The sequence below is a fragment of the Oryctolagus cuniculus genome, chromosome 11 (assembly GCF_051225735.1).
Source record: "Oryctolagus cuniculus isolate XC-2025 breed Fujian yellow rabbit chromosome 11, ASM5122573v1, whole genome shotgun sequence".
NCBI lineage: Eukaryota > Metazoa > Chordata > Mammalia > Lagomorpha > Leporidae > Oryctolagus > Oryctolagus cuniculus.
In genome coordinates, this window is record NC_142877.1 from 87,041,465 (window position 1) to 87,065,894 (window position 24,430).

At 36.3% G+C, this 24,430-nt stretch overlaps 1 long non-coding RNA gene across 1 annotated transcript; it reads left to right on the forward strand.

Annotated features, from left to right (window-relative positions):
- The first annotated feature begins 378 nt into the window (after positions 1-378).
- Positions 379-23,061, forward strand: LOC149123556 (uncharacterized). The gene is made up of 3 exons (XR_016217158.1): positions 379-552; positions 19,366-19,469; positions 22,940-23,061. It is a non-coding gene; the product is annotated as an uncharacterized LOC149123556 (long non-coding RNA).
- Positions 23,062-24,430: the final 1,369 nt, after the last annotated feature.

Below are 24,430 nucleotides of genomic sequence, written 5' to 3' on the forward strand. Positions count from 1 at the left end.
AGCCGGGACCCGAACTAACACTTTGATATGGGATTTCAGAATCACAAGTGGCAGTTTGACCCTCTGTGCTGCAATATCCAAGCCAGTTGTGCACATTTTAATAGAGAATTGAAAGGAATGAAAGTGTGTTAAAATGTTTTACATACTACAGATTATTTTATTTCAATGTATCTGCATTTAATAAGTGTTATTATATATGTGATTAACGTACTTACTGAATAAAGTACATTTTATATCAGCTTGGGAACTTAGAACATAGCTAGCTAGGTCTGATGAGCTGGAAAGCCTATATTCCCGCAAATTGATGCTGTCTCTGTCACTGTGGATTTGATCCGCCCAACTTCCCAGGATGCACGCGTGGCATCCCGGATCAAAGCCCCTGCCTCTCCAGTTGAGGGCCCACCCACTTCCTCATAAAAGGAGGCGGGAAGCGGGACCTCGCTTAGCGGGTCCTCTCCTGTTTGGCCTCCTTCTGCTACTGAACACACTTGGACTTACCTCTCTGGTGTGTGCTCTCCGCCGCAGAGTGCAGTCGGACCTTCCCAGCTACAGGTACCGTTTTCAGCTTTTCTCTTCGCCCTAGTTCGTGAGCAGGTTTTTTTTTTTTTTTTTTTTTTTTTTTTTTTTTTTTCCGCCTTTGGCCCACTCATGTCTAGTATTTCTCTGTGTGAGGTAGCGCACTTGGGCATGGATGTTCATTGCTTTCCTCACTCCCAGGTACACACTGTTCTATTTTCATATGAGAAAAAAATTAGCCTGTGATAGATGCGTTGAATTTTGAGCCCCACCCATAGTTGTCTCGGCAGGGCCAGAGCAAATGATTATTCAGGCCTTACACGGCCCGGGCCTGTGGGCCATACATTCCACACCTCTGCTAGCCAGGGCTGGGTGGAAATGTCTCTTTCCAAAGGGATTTGCGTAAGAGAGGTGGGGAGAATTGTGGTACTGTTCATATATTGTTCTAACATAGCAGCATGTGCGGAACATGGTAGGACCCTTTTAGTCATTTGATAAAATTTGTAATTCAAACTGCTTCAGTAAGATGTTACTCAAAACTTAACAAAGCTAAGCAGCCGGCCTAATGTTTATAGAATACATGATATCTTAGGGGACTCAAGAAGGAAGGGAAAAAAAATAAAAAAAATAAGAGGCTCTGTCAGTTCCATACTTCAAGATCCACAGAGAAAGGCCAATGCTGAAGATAGGAAAGGGGAGCGTGTAGGAGTTAAATTAAAAACAATTATATTTAATTGAATTGGGCTGGGATGGGTTTTTAAAATTACTGACTGTGACTAGGAGGCAATGAAGTTTTCCGTAGGTATCAGTAAGGAAAGAAACATAGTGTACTTAAAGCCAGTGGTTGAAAAGAAATCATTTTGTGTTTGTATTCTGCTATTGGTTGGAATTCATAAAACCAGTTGCATTTTGTTTGTTTATTGTGTTCATATATTTATGAACCTGCACTAATTACAAAATTAGTGATAGCAGGTGCATTAAATAATGAAATTTAAGATGCATAGTGGTAAAGGAGTAGAGGCCATAGGGTTGACATTACAAGACTGGGGGAGAGTGCATTAAATACACCTGTTAAAAACCTTTTTTTTTTTTTTTGTTAGAGTGGTTCATATAGCCAAAGTGGAGTATACTAGGAACCCACGCAAAAGGAGGACTTTATTCAGTTTCAGTATTCATGGTGATTTTAAATAAAAGTAAGCCAGTTGCTATGGAGAATTTAAATATCCAGAGAGAACCTATTTATCAATCAACTTCTATGTGCCAATTAGAATTTTGTGACCAGACTCCTTGTCTTCATGGAACTTATAATCTAGTGTGGGAGAAAAACCACTAGAAAGATATTTACAAGTTTAAATTAAGAGTTCAGCAACTGAGGAATAAACTTTTTCATCCATTTTGCTTGAACGGTATTCCTATGACATGAAACAACTATTGGAGTTTGCATATATTTAGAACTGGGAATTTGGATGTTCCTCCATACATATAATACATTCTTAATAAATGTTTAATTGAACTTCAGCCTCATTCAGAAATTAAAAGTTGTTTTGAGGACACAGTATATTTCATTAAACATTTTTATTCCTTACCACATCAACTTTAATTCACTTGCTGAATTATATTTAAATATGTCAGTGATTTTAGATGTATTTATTGGAGCTTTAGCAGCATTGACTGTTGAACCTGAAATTTTACTTGTACCGTTAATTTAGTGCCATTCTCATATATAACATGTTGCTCATTTTCCAAGAAAATTACATGAACTGCTAACAGAAGTGGAAAATAGTTTCTGAAACAGAATTTTAGCAGCGATCCAATATAAACAAATAGTAATGTGGTTAACAGTGAGAACTATACTGTGTGCTGACTGGAGAATTCTTTCTTGTTTATATTGTCAGTTTAAAGAAACCCTGACATCCCATTTTAGCTACTCAAACAGAAGTTTGTCAGGTAGAAAAATTACAAAGCAGTGCTTGTACTTTGAACTTCAGATGAATGAATGACAAAATTTAGGGAACATATTTCCAGATCTAAATGAAAAATTAAGAGATAATTAAGAATCGAAGCATTGGCTTATTAGCTAAAGCCAACAGAAAACAGTTACTACTAAACATAGGCTTTGCGATGTTTATTAAATAGGGTGTAAGATAAGCTTCTGTTAGTGAGAGGCAAGAGACTACTAAATACAGTGCATAATGCAGAATGGAAATCTACTTCCTATAACCCAGTGGATAATGTCCCAGGATGGTTGGGCAGCTCTGCTGTCTTCAGTGCTTGGCTTCCAATTTGGAGTCAAAGAACAATGATATAGTTCTTGCCATCATGCAGAGGGAAGAGAACCAGAGCCATAGAATGCATGACAAGTCTTTTTAAGTGTCCTGAAATTGGCACTCATTCTTGAAACTCAGAAGTTATAAGATTGAACAAAACTTAGTCTTAGGACTATGTTTAGTTACAAAAGTCTGAAAATGTACTATGAAGAGATGATAAGCTTCATGTCTAAGGACTAGAGAAAAATATAAAGGACAAGATATTCTTCTTTAAAGTTTCTCAACAAATAATTTGGGATGTCATATTTATGGATCTTACTTTTATGGTAGTTATGATATAAATGTATAAGATATCATTGAAGAAATTGAGTAATAATTTTATCTATAATTTCATCTTTTAACATACCCAATGTTTTATATTCCGTCATCATTTATTTCTAGTTTTAATAAGATTTTGGATACCATGTCATAAATTATTTAAACATTCTGATTATGCAGGAAATTAAAAGTTTGTGTGACTTTTTTACTGAAGTTACTCATCATTCTTATTTGTTTGTTTATTTATGAAAGGGAAAGAGATCCAAAGAGATAATCCATCTGCTGGTTTACTCTCCAAATAGCCTCAACAGCCATATTTAAACAAAACATTATTTTGCATATGAGTAACAATGGTTTGCACAAAACTTCATGCTAATTCAGTATATGAATAAGTAAATTCACCCCTTAGGATCTAATGCTCAAGTGAAAGAGATGGGCTTATCTAAATAACTGTGGCATAAGACCATAAACAGACAGGAGTAAAATCTCACTGTCTTTGAAACTGGAATCTTCCAACAATAAAATTATATATATAACAATACATATTTGTATATATTATATATTTGTGTATATACTTAATATCTTCAAAGTATTCAGTAAATAGGCCGACGCAGCGGCTCACTAGGCTAATCCTCCGCCTTGTGGCGCCGGCACACCGGGTTCTAGTCCTAGTTGGGGCGCCGGATTCTGTCCCTGTTGCCCCTCTTCCAGGCCAGCTCTCTGCTGTGGCCAGGGAGTGCAGTGGAGGATGGCCCAAATGCTTGGGCCCTGCACCCCATGGGAGACCAGGAGAAGCACCTGGCTCCTGCCATTGGATCAGCATGGTGCAACTGCTGCAGTGCGCCGGCCGCAGCGGCCATTGGAGGGTGAACCAACGGCAAAGGAAGACCTTTCTCTCTGTCTCTCTCTCTCTCACTGTGCACTCTGCCTGTCAAAAAAAAAAAAAAAAAAGTATTCAGTAAATAATTTACCTCTCCCCATATGCTAAATGTCTCAATCTTCAAATACATAGGTAACGCTGTATAAGATTGAATAACTATAAAGTAATATTGCAAATAATATTATTCTAGCATATTCAGTAATTAGTCCCCCATTGATATGAAATCACTATATACATAATACATATACATGTATATATACATATAAATCTATATTCCCTCACATTTTTTATACATTAAGAATCTGCATTTGATTTGGATAATACATTAACAGATTTATTTAATCATCTTCTAGCAATGAATTTTTTTATATTTGTCTTATATTTTTCTTATATTTTAGTTGTTCTTCATTTCTTATACTTTACCAGTATTATACAAAATATAATTCAACTGTAAGTAAAGCAAAAATTAAATTGAAAAATAAATGTGAATTAAGCACAGTATAAATTTAATTTTTTTCAGATCAGATATATAGTGGATGGGCTAAGACCAGCAAATGAGTTGCACAGGCATTAGGACATAGGGTCTGACCACCTTGTTTTCTACAAAATTTAATACCTGATTTATGCTTCGTGGCTAAGTTTTAGCAAATGGAACTTAATTACAGCCATACAGGAGAAAAAAAGAAGGAAAGAAGCATGCTCTCTGACATTAAGAAGTTACTTGAAGTAATATACATCAGTACACTTATGACCCACTTAACAAAATTTAATCATTTATGTGTACAAGAGTTTCCAGAAAATGTTCACTTACTTTCAGAGAATTTAGGAATTTCAGAGATTTAGGAATCAGTTTTTGGCAATAATTTTGAAAACTGAAATGACTGACCTTCTGGTTTCCAAAGGGTTTTTTTTTTTTTTTTTTTAATATTTTGGATTAAGTTTGAAATTCTACCATTACTTTGTTTTTCAAAATATCTTGAAATGAGCATTTGGTCTATGTTTTGTGCTGTGTTAATGCAACCAGTGAATTTGTTAGACTATCCAATAAGAAACCATTTTTTTTTCTTTTATCACAACTAGGGAAAGCTTTTTTTTTTTTTTTTCTTTTGACAGGCAGAGTGGAGAGTGAGAGAGAGAGAGACAGAGAAAGGTCTTCCTTTGCCGTTGGTTCACCCTCCAATGGCCGCTGCGGCTGGTGCACCTCGCTGATCCGATGGCAGGAGCCAGGTGCTTCTCCTGGTCTCCCATGGGGTGCAGGGCCCAAGTACTTGGGCCATCCTCCACTGCACTCCCTGGCCACAGCAGAGAGCTGTCCTGGAAGAGGGGCAACCGGGACAGAATCCGGCGCCCCGACCGGGACTAGAACTCGGTGTGCCAGCGCTGTAGTCGGAGGATTAGCCTAGTGAGCCGCAGCGCCAGCTGGAAAGTTTTTTTTAAATTTAGTTTTGTTGTACATTGTTAAATTAAGGATTTTGTTATTATTGTTAGTTCTTTTTATTTTTATAAATGAATTCAGCCTATAATTATATTTCTAAATTTAAGTTCTTGTTTTTAAATTTTCTGGTTGTGTACAAATTTCAAAGGAATGGTTGTTCATTTGATTATTTTTTATTCATTGTTATTAGTTTCTCTATGATTTATTGTTTTGACTATGAATTCCTTTTCTTAACTTTGCTTGAGTCTGTTTTTGTTTTCAGATACTTATAGCTTGAAAGGATGATTAGCTCAAATGTTTTCTCATTTCTTCTTCTAATAGTATATGAACAATATCTTGATTTTCCTGCCAGTACTCATTCAGTTATTTAACATTATTTTCCTGATTTCCATTGTAATTATATTTTTCTGCTTTCATTTAGAAAATAAATTTAAAATAATTTTTAATAATTTTTCCATTTATTTTTGTTAACATGGATCTACATATTACTATTTTCTTTGAAAATTGTTACGTTTTGAAACAAGCATATTGTTAATTTTTGAATATCAAATGTGAATCAATTAATAATGCATATTTTCAACTGTTGTAACTTTTACATATATAAAATATATCAAGGTCATTAATTATATTTTCCAAGTTGCTTGTACCATTATTGCTATTTTTCATTCTTCTCCCTATTGAGAGTTGATGATAAAATCTTCTATATTATAGTATTTCCCCATACATATAACATCTCTGCTTTCTGGATATTTTGAGTACTTGTTAGGGATGTACATATTCTCTTTTTCAGTATGCTGTAGATGTTACAGTCTTTAATTATATTTGGATACAGTGTATTTTATCATATAAATTTATCCAGATAATTCATTTTTAGCATTATTGCCAACAATACCTATTTCCCCTTTTTATATTCTTACATTTTGGTGTTTATTTTATGTATGCTATATGATTGAATTTAAATCTCATTAAATAATTATTAATGATATATTTGGGGTAATTTACCATTTGTATTTCTTTAAAAATATTTTGGCTTTATTCTATTGGTTACATTTTTACTTTTTATTTTTAGCTGTGTTTATTATTTGATTTGTTCCTGATCTGTTGAACTTTTAGTCCAATGAACGTATGAGTGGAATTTTTGTAGCTTTATGTACGTCATTCTTCACTGTTCAAGAACCTCAGAAACTGTTTCACCCTCATCACTCCATCTCTTAGCTTCTGTTTTACACTCCCATTCTATGCCCTATGTCCTTTGTGTAATCCTCTATATAGCTCATTGGAATTTCTAAGTTCAGTTATTATTATTTCTCATAGGCTTCTATGTTATGGACTATATACATAAAAGTTGGGGGTTAGCGAATTTCCAGTTGATCTTACCCAAAAAGTGAAAAAGTGACAAATATTTTATAGTTTAAGAAAAGAGTGTTTTAGAACAGGTGTTTGGATGCCTAAGTTGCCTGTGTTCCATTGGGTTGTCTGGGTTTGATTCCTGACCTCTAACTTCTGACTCCAGCTTCCTGGGAGGCAAGGAGTGATGGCTCAAAAAACTGGGTCCCTGCCACCAATGTGGGAGACCTGAATTATGTTCTGGCTGGCTCTTGACTTCCTATCTTTGACATGTTCCAGCTCCCCAGTCATTGTGGGCATTTAAGGAATGAACAAGCAGATAGGAGTTCTCTCTGTCTGTCTCTGTCTCTCTCGTTCTGTCTCTATTTCTCTCTCTCTCTCTCTTTCTCTCTCTCTCTGTCTCTCACCCCCTCCCTCCCTCCCTCTCTCCACCTCAAATAAATTATTTTTTTAAAAAGTGTTTCCTTCACATACAAACTATTGTATTGGCAGAAGTGATCATCCATTTTAGTAATTATTATTTTTAAATGGCAAAAAATTAGTATCACATTTTTCTTAAAACATTAAAAGCTCATATGATCAACTTTTGTTACAGTTATGTCAAAATGAATTTATCTGAAGTACATAGAAACTAAAATGTAATACTTTAAGTAAAGACTGAAAGTAGAAGAGAAAGGACTACTATGTCATCAGATGCCAAAACCACAGAATTGCTCTAAGTATTTGCAGGACTCTTTTTGCATAAAACCATATGCTCTTTAACTTTGCTTCTACTATAAATGAATTGACTTGACGTATGAAGGTGTCACAATAAGCATTTTTTCACATTGCATTGTTATAAAGTTGTCACTCTCGACAGCTTTCAAAACTTTACTTGCAGCCTTCATCCATAAAAGAAGGCAAAGTTAGGAAGCTCGCACACTGAAATTCCTGGACAAAGTGCTCTCAAGCAGGAGCTGAGACTCTTTATCCTTGATTTGGCCTCAATCACAGTCCTCCTCTCCACATACATACACTGCTGCCACGTTCATTTCATTCTGTCTCAGTAATGCCTTTCTGTATATCCCTGTCTTTGTGATCTAATTTTGTTGGCAATTTGAGATTGCCAGACACGAAGGAAGTATTTCAGAGGATTTTTGCTTCTCAGTTACTCTTCCTTCCAATGCAAATCTTGTCTAATTACATAGTTTGGTTATCACTTGTGCATGAATAACTTCCAAAACCATATCCCACAACATATACAGATATTCTATTCTCAACTTTTGGTATGTATTACAAATCATAGATATCTGAAATACCTCAAACCCCTTGCCGTAAAACTAAATTAATCTTTTTCCTGAGAAAATCCCTGGTTTCTGAATCTCTCCTCCCTGTGTGTGATAAGGTTATTGTTCTGTTCTTCTCACCAGCTTTGACCTTGCTTAACCTTGCATCTTTACAGAAAGAAAAAAGGTTACAATGATCAATTTTTTAAAAAAGATTTATTTATTTGAAAGTCAGAGTTACAGAGAGGCAAAGGCAGAGAGGTGAGAGAAGTCTTCCATCTGCTGGTTTACTCCCCAAATGGCCTCAGAGCTGGGCTGATCTGAAGCCAGGAGTCAGGAGCTTCTTCAGGGTCTTCCACATGGGTGCAGGGGCCCAAGGACTTGGACCATGTTCTACTGCTTTCCCAGGCCAGAGCAGAGAGCTGGATTGGAATTGGAGCAGCTGGGACTTGAACTAGCACCCATACATTATGCCGGCACTGCAGGTGGTGCTTTACCCGCTACATCACAGTGTTGGGCCCACAATGGTCAATATTAAGCTTACATTATTTCCGTATACTTACTGATCCTTATTGAAATAATTATGAGGTATTTTAATTATGCATTGAACATTGGGAAATAATTTTTTTTTTTTGACAGGCAGAGTGGACAGTGAGAGAGACAGAGAGAAAGGTCTTCCTTTTTTGCCGTTGGTTCACCCTCCAATGGCTGCTGCGGCTGGCGCACCGCGCTGATCCGAAGCCAGGAGCCAGGTGCTTCTCCTGGTCTCCCATGGGGTGCAAGGCCCAAGCACTTGGGCCATCCTCCACTGCACTCCTGGGCCACAGCAGAGAGCTGGCCTGGAAGAGGGGCAACCAGGACAGAATCCGGCGCCCCGACCGGGACTAGAACCTGGTGTGCCGGTGCCGCAAGGCGGAGGATTAGCCCATTGAGCCATGGCGCCGGCAGGAAATAATTTAATTTAAAAAGACCCATGTTTGTTCCCATCTGACAGATCAGATCTTAGTACTTTGCCTTCCCTTATTCCAAATCATTTTTACACTTCAAATAAATTCTATATTTAAAAGTTTAGGACTCCTATTTATATTTTACTGATCTCAGGCCCATCCTTCCATCCCATTAGTATTTCACTTTCTGAGTTTGATATTCACCTTTTACAGTTTTCATTTATTTGCATTATGTATAAAATACATAACACATATTTACATGTTTTTAAATTTTATGTCAAAGTAACCATATTGCATATAACTTCCTGCTTTTTTCACTTATCAATATTTTTTCATTTCCGTATCTGAATCTCTAATTTATTAACTTTGATATAACACTGTATGAACAAAATATTCCTTATCAATTTATAGTTCAGAATATATTTATACAATAATGATAATTTTAATTACAAATAGCAATAAATATTCTTGTTGATCTCATTGTACAGGTGAACACAAGTATTATATGGTATCCACTACTGTGGAATGATTGGTTTTTTCTATATTTTCATTTTACTGATTTTTAGGCTATCATTTTCCTGCTGAAGTTTGATTTTTCTTTTCATATATTAACTTGTCACAATCATATGAATTTACTTCTGGGATCTCCATTATCTCCCATTTATCTGTTTATTCCTATTTCAATACACTTTATTAAAATTGGTATAAATACATAATTGATCCTGGAAACTGTTGCAGTACATCCATCCATCTTGGTTGTACTCTTTCTCATTATTCTTCATACATTTCTTTAAAAATGTATTGTGACTTTTGGAATTATTTTTGGTATATCTTGCATTTTAGGAAAATTGTTATGTTTAGGATACTGAGCTTTATGTTCTTGAACATGGTTTCTTTCCCAATTATATATATCTATATCCCTTTTCTGTAAGATCTGTTTGAAAGGCAGAGTTAGAGAATGAGAGACATAAAGAAAGAACACTGGTTTACACCGCAGATTGCACCACCGGCCAGAGCATGTCCAGCCTGAAGGCAAAAGTTCCAAAACCCCATTTGGGTCTCCTACATGGATGTCAGTGATCCAAGTACTTGTGCTCGGAAATGCAGCAAAAGATGGCCTATTAGTAGGGAGCTGGATCAGAAACAGAGCAGCCAGGTCTGGAACTGGCACCTGATTGGTGACAGTAGCATTGGAGGTGCAGGTTAATTGCCAGCATTGTATATCTTCTTCCTATCCGTGTCTGGATATGACTCTAGTCTCTATTCTAAATTAGTTTTTCAATATTGATTCTAGTATATTCCAAATATACTATCCCAAATCTAATTTTGTAGTATTTTTCTTTTCCTTTTTCTGTATTTAATTGCCAGATTAAATTTATAAACAGACTCACTATTCAATACAGGAGCTGTAGTTTTCTCTCTTACTTGGTAGTCATTCAGTATTTTCCTTCCTTTCTCACTAGTATTTATGAAGAACACTGTCAAATAAGAGCTTTCCATTTTTACCTATTACCCATTTGGTGAATTGTGTACATGACCTGACCAAAGCTTAATTATTATATTTATGGTCTTCTTATTTTATGATTTTTATAAGCTCATGTATTTTTTTGAAAACTTACAGTTTCTTGTAAGGTAATGTAATTCCTGCTTCTGTTATTTGCCGGCTGCAGCTGGGTGATGTCTTCAGTTTTTTAGTATTGCTTTCTTCAAAGGGAAACTCACAAGATAGAATTATAGAATTTGCTCTTCAAAGCCAACAAAGGATCTCTCCAGAATGCTGACTGCTAAGAAATTTCACTGGCATTTACTCAGTCAAAAATAATTTGTCAAGATATTAGAATAACAACATATTATTAGAATCAGACCCCCAAAACACAAGAATGAAAAGCAAAACTACACAAATGCGATTTCCACAAACAGAAGAGCTTCTGCACAGTGAAGGAAATGATCAACAGATTGAAGAGACAATCTACAGAGTGAGAAAAACAATTTGCAAACTATAATTAGCAGAATATATAATATATAATTTTATATAATATATATAAACATAATTTAAGAGATAAAAGTGCACATATTTATGGAGTACTATGTTTTTTTTGTACAAGTATACATTGCATAAATCCCATCATGGTAAATATCTTACAATTTAACATTTTTTACAGTGTCCATAGAATATATGTAGAACTCAATTCAATTACACACACAAAAAAATAATCCAATTAAAAATATTCAGTATAGGACTGGTGTTTGACCAAGTGGTTAAAATGTTGGCTACTGCATGCCATATTGCAGAGCCTGGGTTTGACACCTGACTGATTCTTGATCATCTGCTAATGCAGATCATAGGATACAGTGGTGGTATCTTATGAATTTCTGCCATTCACTTGGGAAACCTGAATTGAGTTCCCAGCTCCTAAATTTGAATTCTGCCAAACCATTATAGGCATTTGGGAATTTGCAAAATGGCCTGCAGATTGGATGTGATGCTTTCTCTCTCTCTCTCTCTCTCTCTCTCTCTCTCAAGTAAATATGATTTTAAAAATGGGAAGCAGACCTCACAGATGTTTCCTTAAGGAAAGTATACAGATTGCCACTAGGTACATGGAAAAATGCTCATCAACACTAACCATCAGGCAAATGCAGATACAAACCACAATGAGCTATCATTTCACTTAAACTATGTTGTCTATTGTTAGAAAGACAAAAGTTGGAACATATTGGTGAGGTTGTGAGCAAGAAGCCTGCTCTGGGAATGTAAATTAGTACAGCCATGTGGAAACATTATGGGAAATCATCAAAAACTAAAAATAGAACTAGCAAATGATCCAGCAATCCCACTACTGGGTATACATTCAAGGGAGATGACATCACTCTGCTGAAACATCTGCACTCCTATATTTATTGCAGCACTATTCATAATAGCCAAGAAATGGAAACAACTTAGGTGTCTATCCACTGATGATAAAAAAAAAAGTTTTACATGTACATGATGCAATATTACCCAGCCACAATAAAAGCAGGATGAATTCTCATCATTTGCAACAGTGTAGATGGAAATGAAGATCATTCGGATAAGCAAAATAAGCTAAACTAAGAAATATAAGTACTTCATGATCTCACTCAAATCTGGAAGATAAAACAGTTGATATCATAGATGTTGAGAATACAAATGGTGGTTACCTAAGTCATAAGGAGAGTAGGAAGGAAGGAGTATTGTAGAATGTTTGCTTAATAAGTACTAAGTTATACTTAAATAGGTGTAAAAAGTTATAGTGGGGCCAGTGCTGTGGCTCACTTGGTTAATCCTCTGTCTGCGGTGCTGGCATCCCATTTGGGTGCCGGGTTCTAGTCCCAGTTGCTCCTCTTCCAGGCCAGCTCTCTGCTGTGGCCCAGGAGGGCAGTGGAGGATGGCTCAAGTGCTTGGGCCCCTGCACCCGCATGGGAGACCAGGAAGGGGCACCTGGCTCCTGGCTTCGGATGGGCGCAGTGCCGGCAGTAGCGGCCATTTGGGAGTGAACCAACAGAAGGAAGACCGTTCTCTCTGTCTCTCTCTCTCACTGTCTATAACTCTACCTATCAAATAAATTAAAAAAAAAAAAAAAAGAAGTTATAGTGTTCTGTTGCACATGAGGGAATGAATACAGATGACAATAATGTATGTTTTTCTTTAAAAAGATTAGAGTTTTGAAAATGTCCACCATGAAGAAATGATGTCTTTAGAATATAGATATGTTTATCCTAAATATCATATAGTATTTACACTTATTGAATATATATAATATGTAAAATTTTATGGGTCAGTTAAAATAAAATTATTTTAAAATATAGAAAATTGAAAAACAGGAATATAATCATATATACCACATCACCTTTGTCATATTCCATTTGTCAAAGACAAATCACAAGTCCTGCTCACACTCATAGGGAAATGGAATATACTAGGGTGAAGATACCAGGAGTCAGATCAGGGGGGCTGCCTACTGTAACCTATGGTGTCTTCTATTCCAAACATCCCATCAGCAAACATTGTAGAGTCATTCTTTACCATTTTATTTTTCAATCTATATCAAACTGCTTGGAGAAATAGAAAGACAAACACATAAAAACATAAATGCTTATTGTTAGAGAAATAGAATTGTACTCTTCATGTTGTTGCACAATTTATTTCTGAATAATTGAGAGCAGATTTCTTCTATATTACCGATATTAACTATAACATGCATCAATTTTTAACTGCAGCATACAACAAATTTTCTAACTACAGCAGTTGATTAAAATTGATAGTTATAATTATATCACAGTTATTAATTTGTCAAATATCAAATTAGGGGTTACCAGAACAGTGAAAAGAGTAATATTGCATCAATTCAAATATTGATATTTTTAGGACAGTACAGCTCAGTATGGTAGCCAATAGGTACAAGTGACTATCACAATTTAAATTAATTAAAAGTAAATATAATTAAAAATACTGAAGTCACATTAGAGGTACTACAAATTCTTGATAGTCACCATATGTGACTGGTGACTATTATATTGGACAGGAGAGACATAGAACATTATCACAGAAACTTCTGTTTTATACTGCAAATATATAGGACAATGATTAATGAAATATAGGTTTATATCTTAAGTTGTTTTCTAGGGAATCATGTAGTCTTTATTTTGTGAGTTGGCATTAGGTATTTCCCCCTGGTACATAATACAACAATGAAAAAACAGAAAATAAAATTAAAGAAATATAGACTACTTTTTTAAGGAAAAAATAGTACATATATTCAATATCTACATCTGAAGTGAATATGGTAAAATGTTTAAAATTGTTAAATTTTGAATTAAAAATTAAAAATCCAAAACAAAAAAACAAAAAGAAATATGTAACACACAAATAAATGTGGAAGACTTATTACTTAGGGGTTGGTGCTGTGACACAGTGGGTTAAGCTTCTGCCTGTGATACCGACATCCCATATGAGTACTGGTTTGTTTCTCAGCTGTTCCACTTCTGATCCATTTCCCTGCTAATGCACTGGGAAAGCAGCAGACAGTGGCACAAGTGCTTGCGTGTATGAAACTGCCACCCTTGTGTATGAAACTGCTGGCATTGGCCTGGTCCAGTCCTAGCCATTGTAGTCATTTTGGGAATGAACCAGCAGAGCGAAGATCTTTCTCTGTCTTTCCCTCTGCCTGTAGCTCTACTACTCAAATAAATAAATGTTTTATATTTATTTTTTAATTTATAGAAAGAGATAACATGTATTTCATATATACAGTTGAACCCCAGAATGAAACTTCTAACACCTTCCTCCCTCCACCTTCCTTCCTTTCTTTTTTGTCCTTAAAAATTTTGTAATAATGTACTTTTAGTTTACTTTATAATCACAGGCTTAATCCTCCATTAAATAAAAAATTCAACAAGTAGAAGGAAGAAATACCACTGTTCTTTAGAAGTACAGACAAGGACTATGAGCAATAATCAAATCTCAGGATGTCAATTTTGCTCCTGCATATTGCTTTTTTTCTATTCTGTGTATTATCCACCACAAATAAGAGAATGTACATGATGTTTGTCTTTTTGATCTGGCTTATTTCACTAAGAATAATGGTTTCCAATTGCATCCATTTTGTTTCAAAAAGACAGGATTTAATTCTTTATGGCTAAATGGCATTCCTTTGTGTGTATATGTGTGTATGTGTGTATATATGTGTATATGTGTTTATGCATATATATGTGTATATGTAAATATGTGTGTATATGTGTGTTTATATGTGTGTGTAAATATTTGTATATACATATATGTATATATCTGTGTATATATGTATAAATATACACACATATAAGAAAAATAGAAAAATATATGTGTGTATATATATGCACATATATATATATATATATACACACATACATATACACAAAAACCACATTTCTTTTTCCAGTCATCAGTTGTTAGACATCTGATTTATTTTAACTTTTGTGAATTAAGCTACTACAAATATGAGTTACACATAACTCTTTCATATGTTGATTTCATTTTGTTTGGGTAAATTCCCAGGAGTGGAATGACTGGGTCATAGGTAGATCAGTTTTCAGATTTTTGAGGAATCTCCATCCTGTCTTCCATATTAGTTGTACTAATTTGCACTCCCACCAACAGTGTATTAAGGTAGATTTTTCTCCACACCCTTACCAGCATTTTTTATTTTTGGATTTTTGGATGATCACCATTCTAACTGTGGTGCAGTGAAACCTCATTGTGCTTTTTCTTTCATTTCCCTGATGGCTAGTGATTCTGAGCATTGTTTTTTAATGTGTCTGTTGGCCATTTATATTTTATCTTTTGAAAGATTTCTGTTCATTTCCTTTGCCCTTTTCTTAACTGAGTTGTTATTGTTGAGTTTCTTGAGCCCCTTTTATAGTTTAGATGTTAATCTTTTTTTAAAAGATTTTTATTTATTTATTTGACAGGTAGATTCATAGATAGTGAGAGAGAGAGAGAGAGAGAAAGGTCCTCCTTCTGGTGGTTCACTCCCCAAATGGCCGCAACGGGTGGAGCTACACAGATCTGAAACCAGGAGCCAAGTGCCGCCTCCCGCTCTCCCATGCAGGTGCAGGGGCCCAAGCACTTGGGCCATCCTCCACTGCCTTCCTGGGTCACAGCGGAGAGCTGGACTGGAAAAGGAGCAACCAGGACTAGAACTGGCGCACATATGGGATGCTGGCGCTGCAGGCGGAGGACTGACCTAGTGCACCACAGTGCCAGCCCCTAGATGTTAATCTTTTATCAGATGAATAGTTTGCAAATATTTTCTTCCATTCTTTCAGTTGACTCTTCACTTTTTTTGCGTTTCGTTTGCTGAGCAGAAACTTTTTTTAACTTGATGAATTCACTTTTGCCTTTTTTCGCTTTTATTGCATGGGCTTCTGAGGTCTTTTCCAAGAAGTCTTTGCCTATGCCAGTGTCTTCAAGTGTTTCCCCTATGTTTTCTTCCAATCATTTAATGATCTCAGGTCTACTTGATCCATTTTGAGTTGATATTTGTATAGGGTATAAGGTAAGACTCTTGTTTCATACTTCTGAATGTGGAAATCCAATTTTCCCAACATTTGTAGAAGATTATGCTCTTTATCCAGGGAGTGATTTTAGATTGTTTGTCAAAATTTAATTGATTATAGAAGCATGGATTAATTTCTGGTATTTCTAATCTGTTCCAAAGCTCTATGTGTCTGTATTTGTGCCAGTACCAGGCAGTTTTGATTACCACTGCCCTGTAATATGTCTTGAAATCTGGTGTTGTGATATCTATAGCTTTGTTTTTATTGTTTAAGGTTGCTTTGGCTATTCAGGATCTTTTCTGTTTCCATACAAATTTTAGTGTCATTTTTCTCCAGATCTAAGAAGAATGTCATTGGTATTTTAATTGGGATTGCATTGAATGTGTAAATTGCTTTGGGTAGTATGGATATTTTTGATGATATTAACTCTTCCAATCAATGAACATAGAAGCTTTCTCCATTTTTTGTGTCTTCTATTTCTTTCCAACACCCAGAGGAAATAAATATAAAATTCTTTAAATGACTTAGAGGAATAAATAATACAGCACAAGGAAAACTTGAGACTTTTTAATGTTCTGATTATTTATTTGATAAAAATACCAATTTGAACTTAAGCTTTTATTCCATAGAAACATTTTAAGTTCTATCCTCTTTTATGATATATTTGTCCTTTCCTAAATTATTAATAACAAAATTTAATATACTTATTCTTGGATTACAAATCAAAATATATTAAACTATGTATTTAATTAGCTAAAATTACATGAATTATTTGTAAAATGTGTAGCAAAACAATTACAGGACTTATATTTGGAAAAACACTAAAATAAATGTTAAGGAGTGCATATATCTATATAAATATATTGAGAGAAATTATCATTTGTTTATCCTCATAAATGCCTAAGCCTCATAGTTTTAAAACCGTAGTGTTGGCTAATAATTGACATATTATAGTAAATTGAAATTTTCTAAGAAAGATGTTAATATTTATAAGGAGTAAAATATAAAAAATGTAATTACATGTAACCATCAAAATAAATTAGAAAAAGATAAAGGAATGTGTGGCAAAAGCAAACTCATTTATTTTGATATTACCCTGTTATAGGAAAGGTCAGTGATTCTTTCAGTGACACACATCTAAGAGTTAAACCATGAACGTATAGATACCTAAAATACTAATACTTTCTTTTTAGTTCACCTACATGTTTGTTGTGAAATAATTTATGAAGCATGTGTGTAATATGTATAAAGGGCCTCCAGAACTGCTGAGAAGAAGGGATAAATTGGGGCAACTGTTTGATGCAGCTGTTAATATACCTCCTCAAACACACATGGGAGTGCCTAGATACAAGTCCCAACTGGGCTACTGATTCCAGATGCCTCCTAATGAGCACTTTTAGGTGGTTAAGTCCTGGCTGCCCACTTGGTTAACCTTGATTGAGTTCCCAGTTTTCAGTTTCAGTGTGACCCCAATTTTTCTTTTTTATGCATTTGCATAATGAAGCAGTGGATGGGAAATTAATCTCTCCTTTTCCCTCTCCCTCTCCCTCCCTCCCTCCCTATCTCTCTTTCCTCCCCTCTCCTGCTCCCCCTCCCCCTCTCTCTCCCTCCCTTCCTCCCTCCTTCCCTCCTGCCTTCTGGTTTTTGTGTGTGTGTGTTTTTTTTTTTTTTTTTTTGACAGGTAGAGTTGTAGACAGACAAAGAGAAAGGTCTTCATTCCGTTGGTTCACTCCCCAAATGGCCGCTATGGCTGGTGTTGCGCGGGCTCAAAGCCAGGAGCCAGATGCTTCTTCCTGGTCTCCCATGCAGGTGCAGGGGCCCAACCCCTTGGGCCATCCTCCACTGCCCTCCTGGGCCACAGCAGAGAGCTGGACTGGAAGAGGAGCAGCTTGGACTAGAACCCAGCACCCATATGGGATGCTGGCACCACAGGCGGAGGATTAGCCAAGTGAGCCACGGTGCTGGCTCCTCGCCTTCTGTTTTTTCTATTTTTGTGTCTCTACTTTTCAAATAAAGTAAGAATCATTAAAAAGGAAATCTATCTATATGAGAGAACTTCGAAAAGCTCAGAGAAATGCTAATATGATAGCATTATAAAAGGAAATCAAGTGTTTTTGCACTAAAATATCAATTCCATATTTCCATGAACATTTTGAAGTCCTTTTTTATATATAAATATATATTGATTTATATTCAGTTTGTGAAGTGGATGTGTATATTACATATGCATTTGTTTATACACACATGTGCATGTGCATATATGAGCACAATATGCAAGTATATAAAGATATGTACATCTAAATATATATATACACACACATATGTAAAACATTTGTGTAATTCCTGAATTAATACTGTTTTTGATAAGTAGAGAAATCCTTTTCACATTTGCAATTCAGAATATATCAGAATATCCTTGACAGTAATGATGTCCTTTGTTTGTTTCGCTTAACTGCAAAACAAAATACCATTGAACCCCTAGTGGTATTTAGACATGGTTTCATATTAAATACTGATTTTTGTGCTGCTGAAAGTTTAAGTACATAATGATCTTAACAAAATGTCAAGCAAAATAAATTAAGTGATTATTTGCTATTCAGAGTGATGAGGGTGGGTAGGGCAGGAACTATCACTATGCTCCTAAATCTGCAGATATGACATACATGAATTTGTTCACCTTATATAAATCTTTAAAACTGAGGGAAAATAAAAGAAAAGCAGTCTATTATAGGATGCCATGAAATAACTCTAGACATACCTGTATCAAAGGCTGACAGTCTACAAACCAACCTATGAGTCAAGTGATTAATCAAAGAATATGCAAGAATTTACTGAAGAAGTAGACGTAGATCCTAGAACTTGTACTTGAAAAAACACATCCCATAGGTTTAAAACAAGATGCTAAATCACGATGTGTTACTCACTGTCAGAAAGAGCACAGCAGGGCAGGATGATGAAGATCAGACTCACAACCACAAGGAATTAGAATCTTTGCCAAGTTAGTAGTTATGTTCTATTAATATAGACTCTAATTTTCTAACTAAATTATTCTTGAGGATACACATATGTGAAATATGCATGCATTATCAGAAATAAAAGTGCATTAATTTTATATAGTATTTTCTGTACTAGAGTAAGAATTTAAATAAATCATAGTTTTCTTTCTTTCTTTTTTGTTTTTTTTCTTCTTCAGTTCATTTATTTGACGGGCAGATAGGTATCTCCCATCTACTGGTTCAATTCATTCCCCAAATGCCTGCAAAAGCCAGAGCTGTACTGAGCATAGACCAGGAGCCACAAACTCATCCTATGTTTCTCAAACTCTGTTTCTTCCAAGGGAATGTCAGGGACCCAATCACTGGAGCCATCCATCATTTGTCTTCCCAGGGTGCACATTAGCAGGAAGCTGAAATCAGGAGTGGAGCCACAACCTGACCCCAGGTATTCTAAGATGGGATATGGGTACCCTAACTGTGGTCTTACCAACACAACAATTGTTTTCAAAGTATGTTGTGGTTTTGCTCATTAACTGAGTGTTTTGCTAAATGACTGTGGTATGCAAAATGAAGAAAAACTAATCCATAATGTCATTATATCAGAAAACTTATTTCATTGTATCAGTGGCTTGACCAAAGTTAGGGAATTAATTAAAGAAAATAAAAATTGGCAGGGGTCAATAAAACATACAAAACTTATAAGTAATTTGAGGGAAATTAAAGCCAAGACACTCTGGAAAAAAAGACCTAAATGAAAGATCTTTGTGAGTGAGATCCCAGTGGAAAGAATGGGGCCATCAAAGAAGAAGGTACCTGATCAAGTCACCATTTCTCATAGTGTTCATTTCACTTTAACAGGTTTCCTTTTTGGTGCTCAGTTAGTTGTCACCTATCAAGGAGAACAAGTGGTATTTGTCCCTTTGGGATTGGCTTATTTCATTCAGCATACTGTTTTCCAAATTCCTAACAGGGATCACTTTTTAGTTAAAATATAAACACCTAAGAATAATTGTGTGTTAATTACAGAGTTCAACCAACGGTACTAGAACAAAAAAAAAATACTAAAATGGATAAAGTATTACATTGTGCATCAACCATCAGGACAAGAGCTGATCAAGTCACTGTTTCTCATAGTGTCCATTTCATTTCAACAAGTTTCCCCTTTGGTGCTCAGTTAGTTGTCGCCGATCAGGGAGAACATATGATATTTGTCCCTTTGGAACTGGCTTAATTCACTCAGCATGATGTTTTCCAAATTCCTCCATCTTGTTGCAAATGACTGGGTTTCGTTCTTTTTGACTGCTGTATAGTATTCTATAGAGTACGTGTCCCATAATTTCTTTATCCACTGTTGATGAGCAACTTGATATGTTATCCCTCTTAGTATTTTTTTGTTTGTTCTACTTAATACTTTTGGTTGAATACTGTAATCAATACACAATTCTTCTTAAGTGCTGAAACTTAACTGAAAAGTGATCACTGTTAAATGAAAGAGTGGGAATAAGAGAGGGAAGAGATGTGCAATTCGGGACATGCTCAAGCTGACTTACCTCAAACGGTAGAGTTAGAAACATACCAGGGGATTCGAATTCAATCCCATCAAGGTGGCATGTACCAATGCCATCTCACTAGCCCCAGTGATCAATTTCAGTTCACAATTGATCATAATGATAGGACTAAGAACCAAAGGGATCACATAAACTAGAATAGTGTCTGCAAATACTAGCTGATAGAATAAAAAAGGGAGAGAATGATCCAACATGGGAAGCAAGATACACAGCAGACCCATAGAATGGCAGATGTCTTTAAACAGCACTCTGGCCTCAGAATCAGCCCTTAAGGCATTCGAATCTGGTTAAAAAGCCCATGAGAGTATTTCAGGCATGGAAAGCCAAGACACTCTGGGGAAAAAAAAAAAAACCTAAATGAAAGATCTCCGTGAGTGAGAGCCCAGTGGAAAGAACAGGTCATCAAAGAAGGAGGTACCTTTCTCTGAAGGGAGGAGAGAACTTCCACTTTGATTATGACCCTGCCAGAATAAGATCAAAGTCGGCGAACTCAAAAGGCTTCCATAGCCTTGGCAACTCATGACAACAGCCTAGGGAGATTACTGACGCCATAAACAAGAGTGTCAAATTGTTAAGGCAACAACAGGAGTCACTGTGTACTTACTTCTCATGTGGGATCTGTCCTTAATGTGTTGTCCAATGTGAAGTAATGCTATACTTATTACTGAAACAGTATTTTACATTTTGTGTTTCTGTGTGGGTGCAAACTGATGAAATCTTTACTTAATATATACTAAATCAATCTTCTGTATATAAATATAATTGAAAATGAATCTTGATGTGAATGGAATGGGAGAGCGAGCAGGAGATGGGAGGGGTGCGATTGGGAGGGAAATTATTAGGGGGTAGCCATTGTAATCCATTAACTGTACTTTGGAAATTTATATTTTTTAAATAAAAGTTAAAAAGTCCTCTATGAAACAAACAAAAAAAAGAAATCAGAATCTGGCTTTAAAAATAATAGATTGCTGTAATACTAATGAAAAGAAACAAAAATTTTCCAATTACGAATGAGAATAGTTGGGCCTGGTGTTATGGCACAGGAGGCTAAGCCAATACCTTGCCTCCCAGTACCCCATACAGGTGCCAGTTCAAGTCCTGGCTGCTCCACTTCAGATCCAGCTCCCTGCTAAATGCTTGGGAAAGCAGCAGAAGATGGCCCAAATACATGAGTCCCTGGCACCCACCTGGGAGACTGGGATGGAATTCCTGGCTCCTGGCTTTGGCCTGGCCCAGCCTTGGCCATTATGGCCATTTGAGAAATAACCCAATGGAAAGATGATCCTCTCCTTCCCCTTCCTGCTCCCCCCCCCCTCCTTCTCCCTATCCCTCTCCCCCTCCCTCTCCCCCTCCTTCTCCCTCCCCCTTTCCCTCTCCCTCTGCCTCTGCCTCTCCCTCTCCCTCCCCCCCCTCCTCCCCCACCAATCCTCTCCTTCTCCCTCTTCCCCCTTCTCCTCTCTCCTTCCCTCCCTCCTTCCCTCTCTCTCTCTTCTCTATAACAGTGTCAAGCAAACAAATCTTTAATAAAAATAATGAGAAGGCAACAAAAATCACATATAACATTGAGTAAAGTATAAAATAAAATATCTGTGTGAAAAATTCTAATCTGAAAATTAACAGAACTAAAACACTTAAATTCATTTAATATAAAGAAAATTATTGTTAAATATTGCATGCTTAGACTAACATTTTATGGCAACATCTTTAAGTTCAGATTAAAAACAATTATCTTGAACATATAGTTTCAGATAATAGAAATGATACACTTTTCTCAATACATGTTATTAACTCAGGGCACCCACATCCAGATTAGAGTGCCTAGGTGTAAGTCTGGGCTGTGTTCCTGATTCTAGCTTCTTGCTAATGTGCACCTCAGGAGGCAGCAGGTGAAAGCTCAAGTAATCGGGTCTCTGTCAGTTGCATGAGGGATTCAGAGTGATTTCCCCGTTCCTGGCTTCCACTTGACCCAGCCTTTTCCAATTGTTTGCATTTGAGGAGTGAACTGGGAGATGGGAGTTCTTTCTTTCTCTCTGTTCCTCCTTCTCTCTCAAATAATTTTTTAAAGGCTATAATATTTTTATTTAACATTCCATTTTAAAAAGTAAATTTTTATTTTCCTCTTTGGAAGATATTCAGCAGACTGAAGTGTCCATGTAGCATTAATTTAAAAAGAAAAGCTGGGGCCAGCACTGTGGTGCTGTAGATTAATCCTCTCTGCCTGTGGCGTTGGCATCCCAAATGGACACCGGTTCTGGTTCCTGCTGCTGCTCCTCTTCCTATCCAGCTCTCTGCTGTAACCTGGGAAAGCAGATGACCCAAGTGCTGATCCCCTTTATCCATGTGACAGAACCAGAAGAGTATGCTGGCTCCTGGCTTTGGACCATTCCTTGCAGCCATTTGAGGAGTGAACCAGCAGATGGAAGACCTTTCTCCTGTCTCCCCCTCTCACGGTCTATAACTACCTCAAATAAATAAATTAAAAAATATATTTTAGCATTTTTTCTTTTTTTTTTGACAGGCAGATTTAGACTGTGTGTGTGTGTGTGTGTGTGAGAGAGAGAGAGAGAGAGAGAGAGAGAGAGAGGTCTTCCTTTTCCGTTGGTTCACCCCCTAAATGGCTGCTGCAGCCGGCGCGCTGCACTGATCCGAAGTCAGGAGCCAGGTGCCTCCTCCTGGTCACCCATGCGGGTGCAGGACCCAAGGACTTGGGCCATCCTCCACTGCCTTCCTGGGCCATAGCAGAGAGCTAGACTGGAAGAGGAGCAAGGGGGACAGAATCCGGTGCCCCAACTGGAACTAGATCCTGGGGTGCCGGTGCCGCAGGTGGAGGATTAGCCAAGTGAGCCACGATTTTTACTTATTATGTAGTAATCAGTACATCTACATTCAAAATCTATCTAACAAATCTTAAATTAATGATTTTCTTCTCTCTCTACTTTGATTACTCCAACATTAGAACAAAGTTTATAAGAAATTTCATTCATATTTATAAAATTAAAGAACAAATTTGCTATTTCTTTGGCTTACAATCCTCTAAATGCAAAATAAATGACCATACCCATTATAAGTTGTCATTCTCATTGCTGAGACATTTTAACAGATTGACCTGATTTTAGTAAATGCTGCTAGTGTGTGTGTGTGTGTGTGTGTGTGTGGTAAACTTTTGGGTAGAGTTATGTTTTAAAGGCCATTTTTAAGTACTAAGGATTGCTGTTAACTGGAGACCAGAAAACCTGCCAAGAATACACCATAAAAAGTTTTTTTTTTTAATGTTAGTAGTTTGGGTCAGTGATTGATATGCTTTGAAAGACTGTTCACTTCAGAGAAATTCCCATTTGCAACACTAGAGCATAAAATAGAAAAGGAGAGGAAATAAGCTGAACTTAAATAATTTATAGAAATTTGCAGAAGCAGTGATAACTTTACCTTTAAAAAATTATCAGTGAATTAAATTAGTGCTGGTGAAACGGAGGGATGGAGGCCAAGTATATGTTGGCTGGTGATCTGTGGACTTCCCCTCAGAGCTCTGCCAACAGTCCTTAGCTACGACCTTGAAACACCTGCTTGCTAGAATGGACTGCTTGTCAAACAGCTATGTAAAAAATCATTCTGTGCTTTGAGGAAGTGTGGAGGAGAATAAAAATCTTAAGCTCTATTTTCCTCTGTGACATAAACTTTTAAGCAGAAATCATCTGGCGTTAAACTAGTCAGCTTTCTAGTCCTTTTCTCAGTTACCAAATTTAATGCTTCTTGGAAAAAAAGGTGTTTTCTCAAAAATGTGAATAAAACAAATATAGGCTTCCTAAATGAGGATTAGAAAATATACAGTGTTTATGCA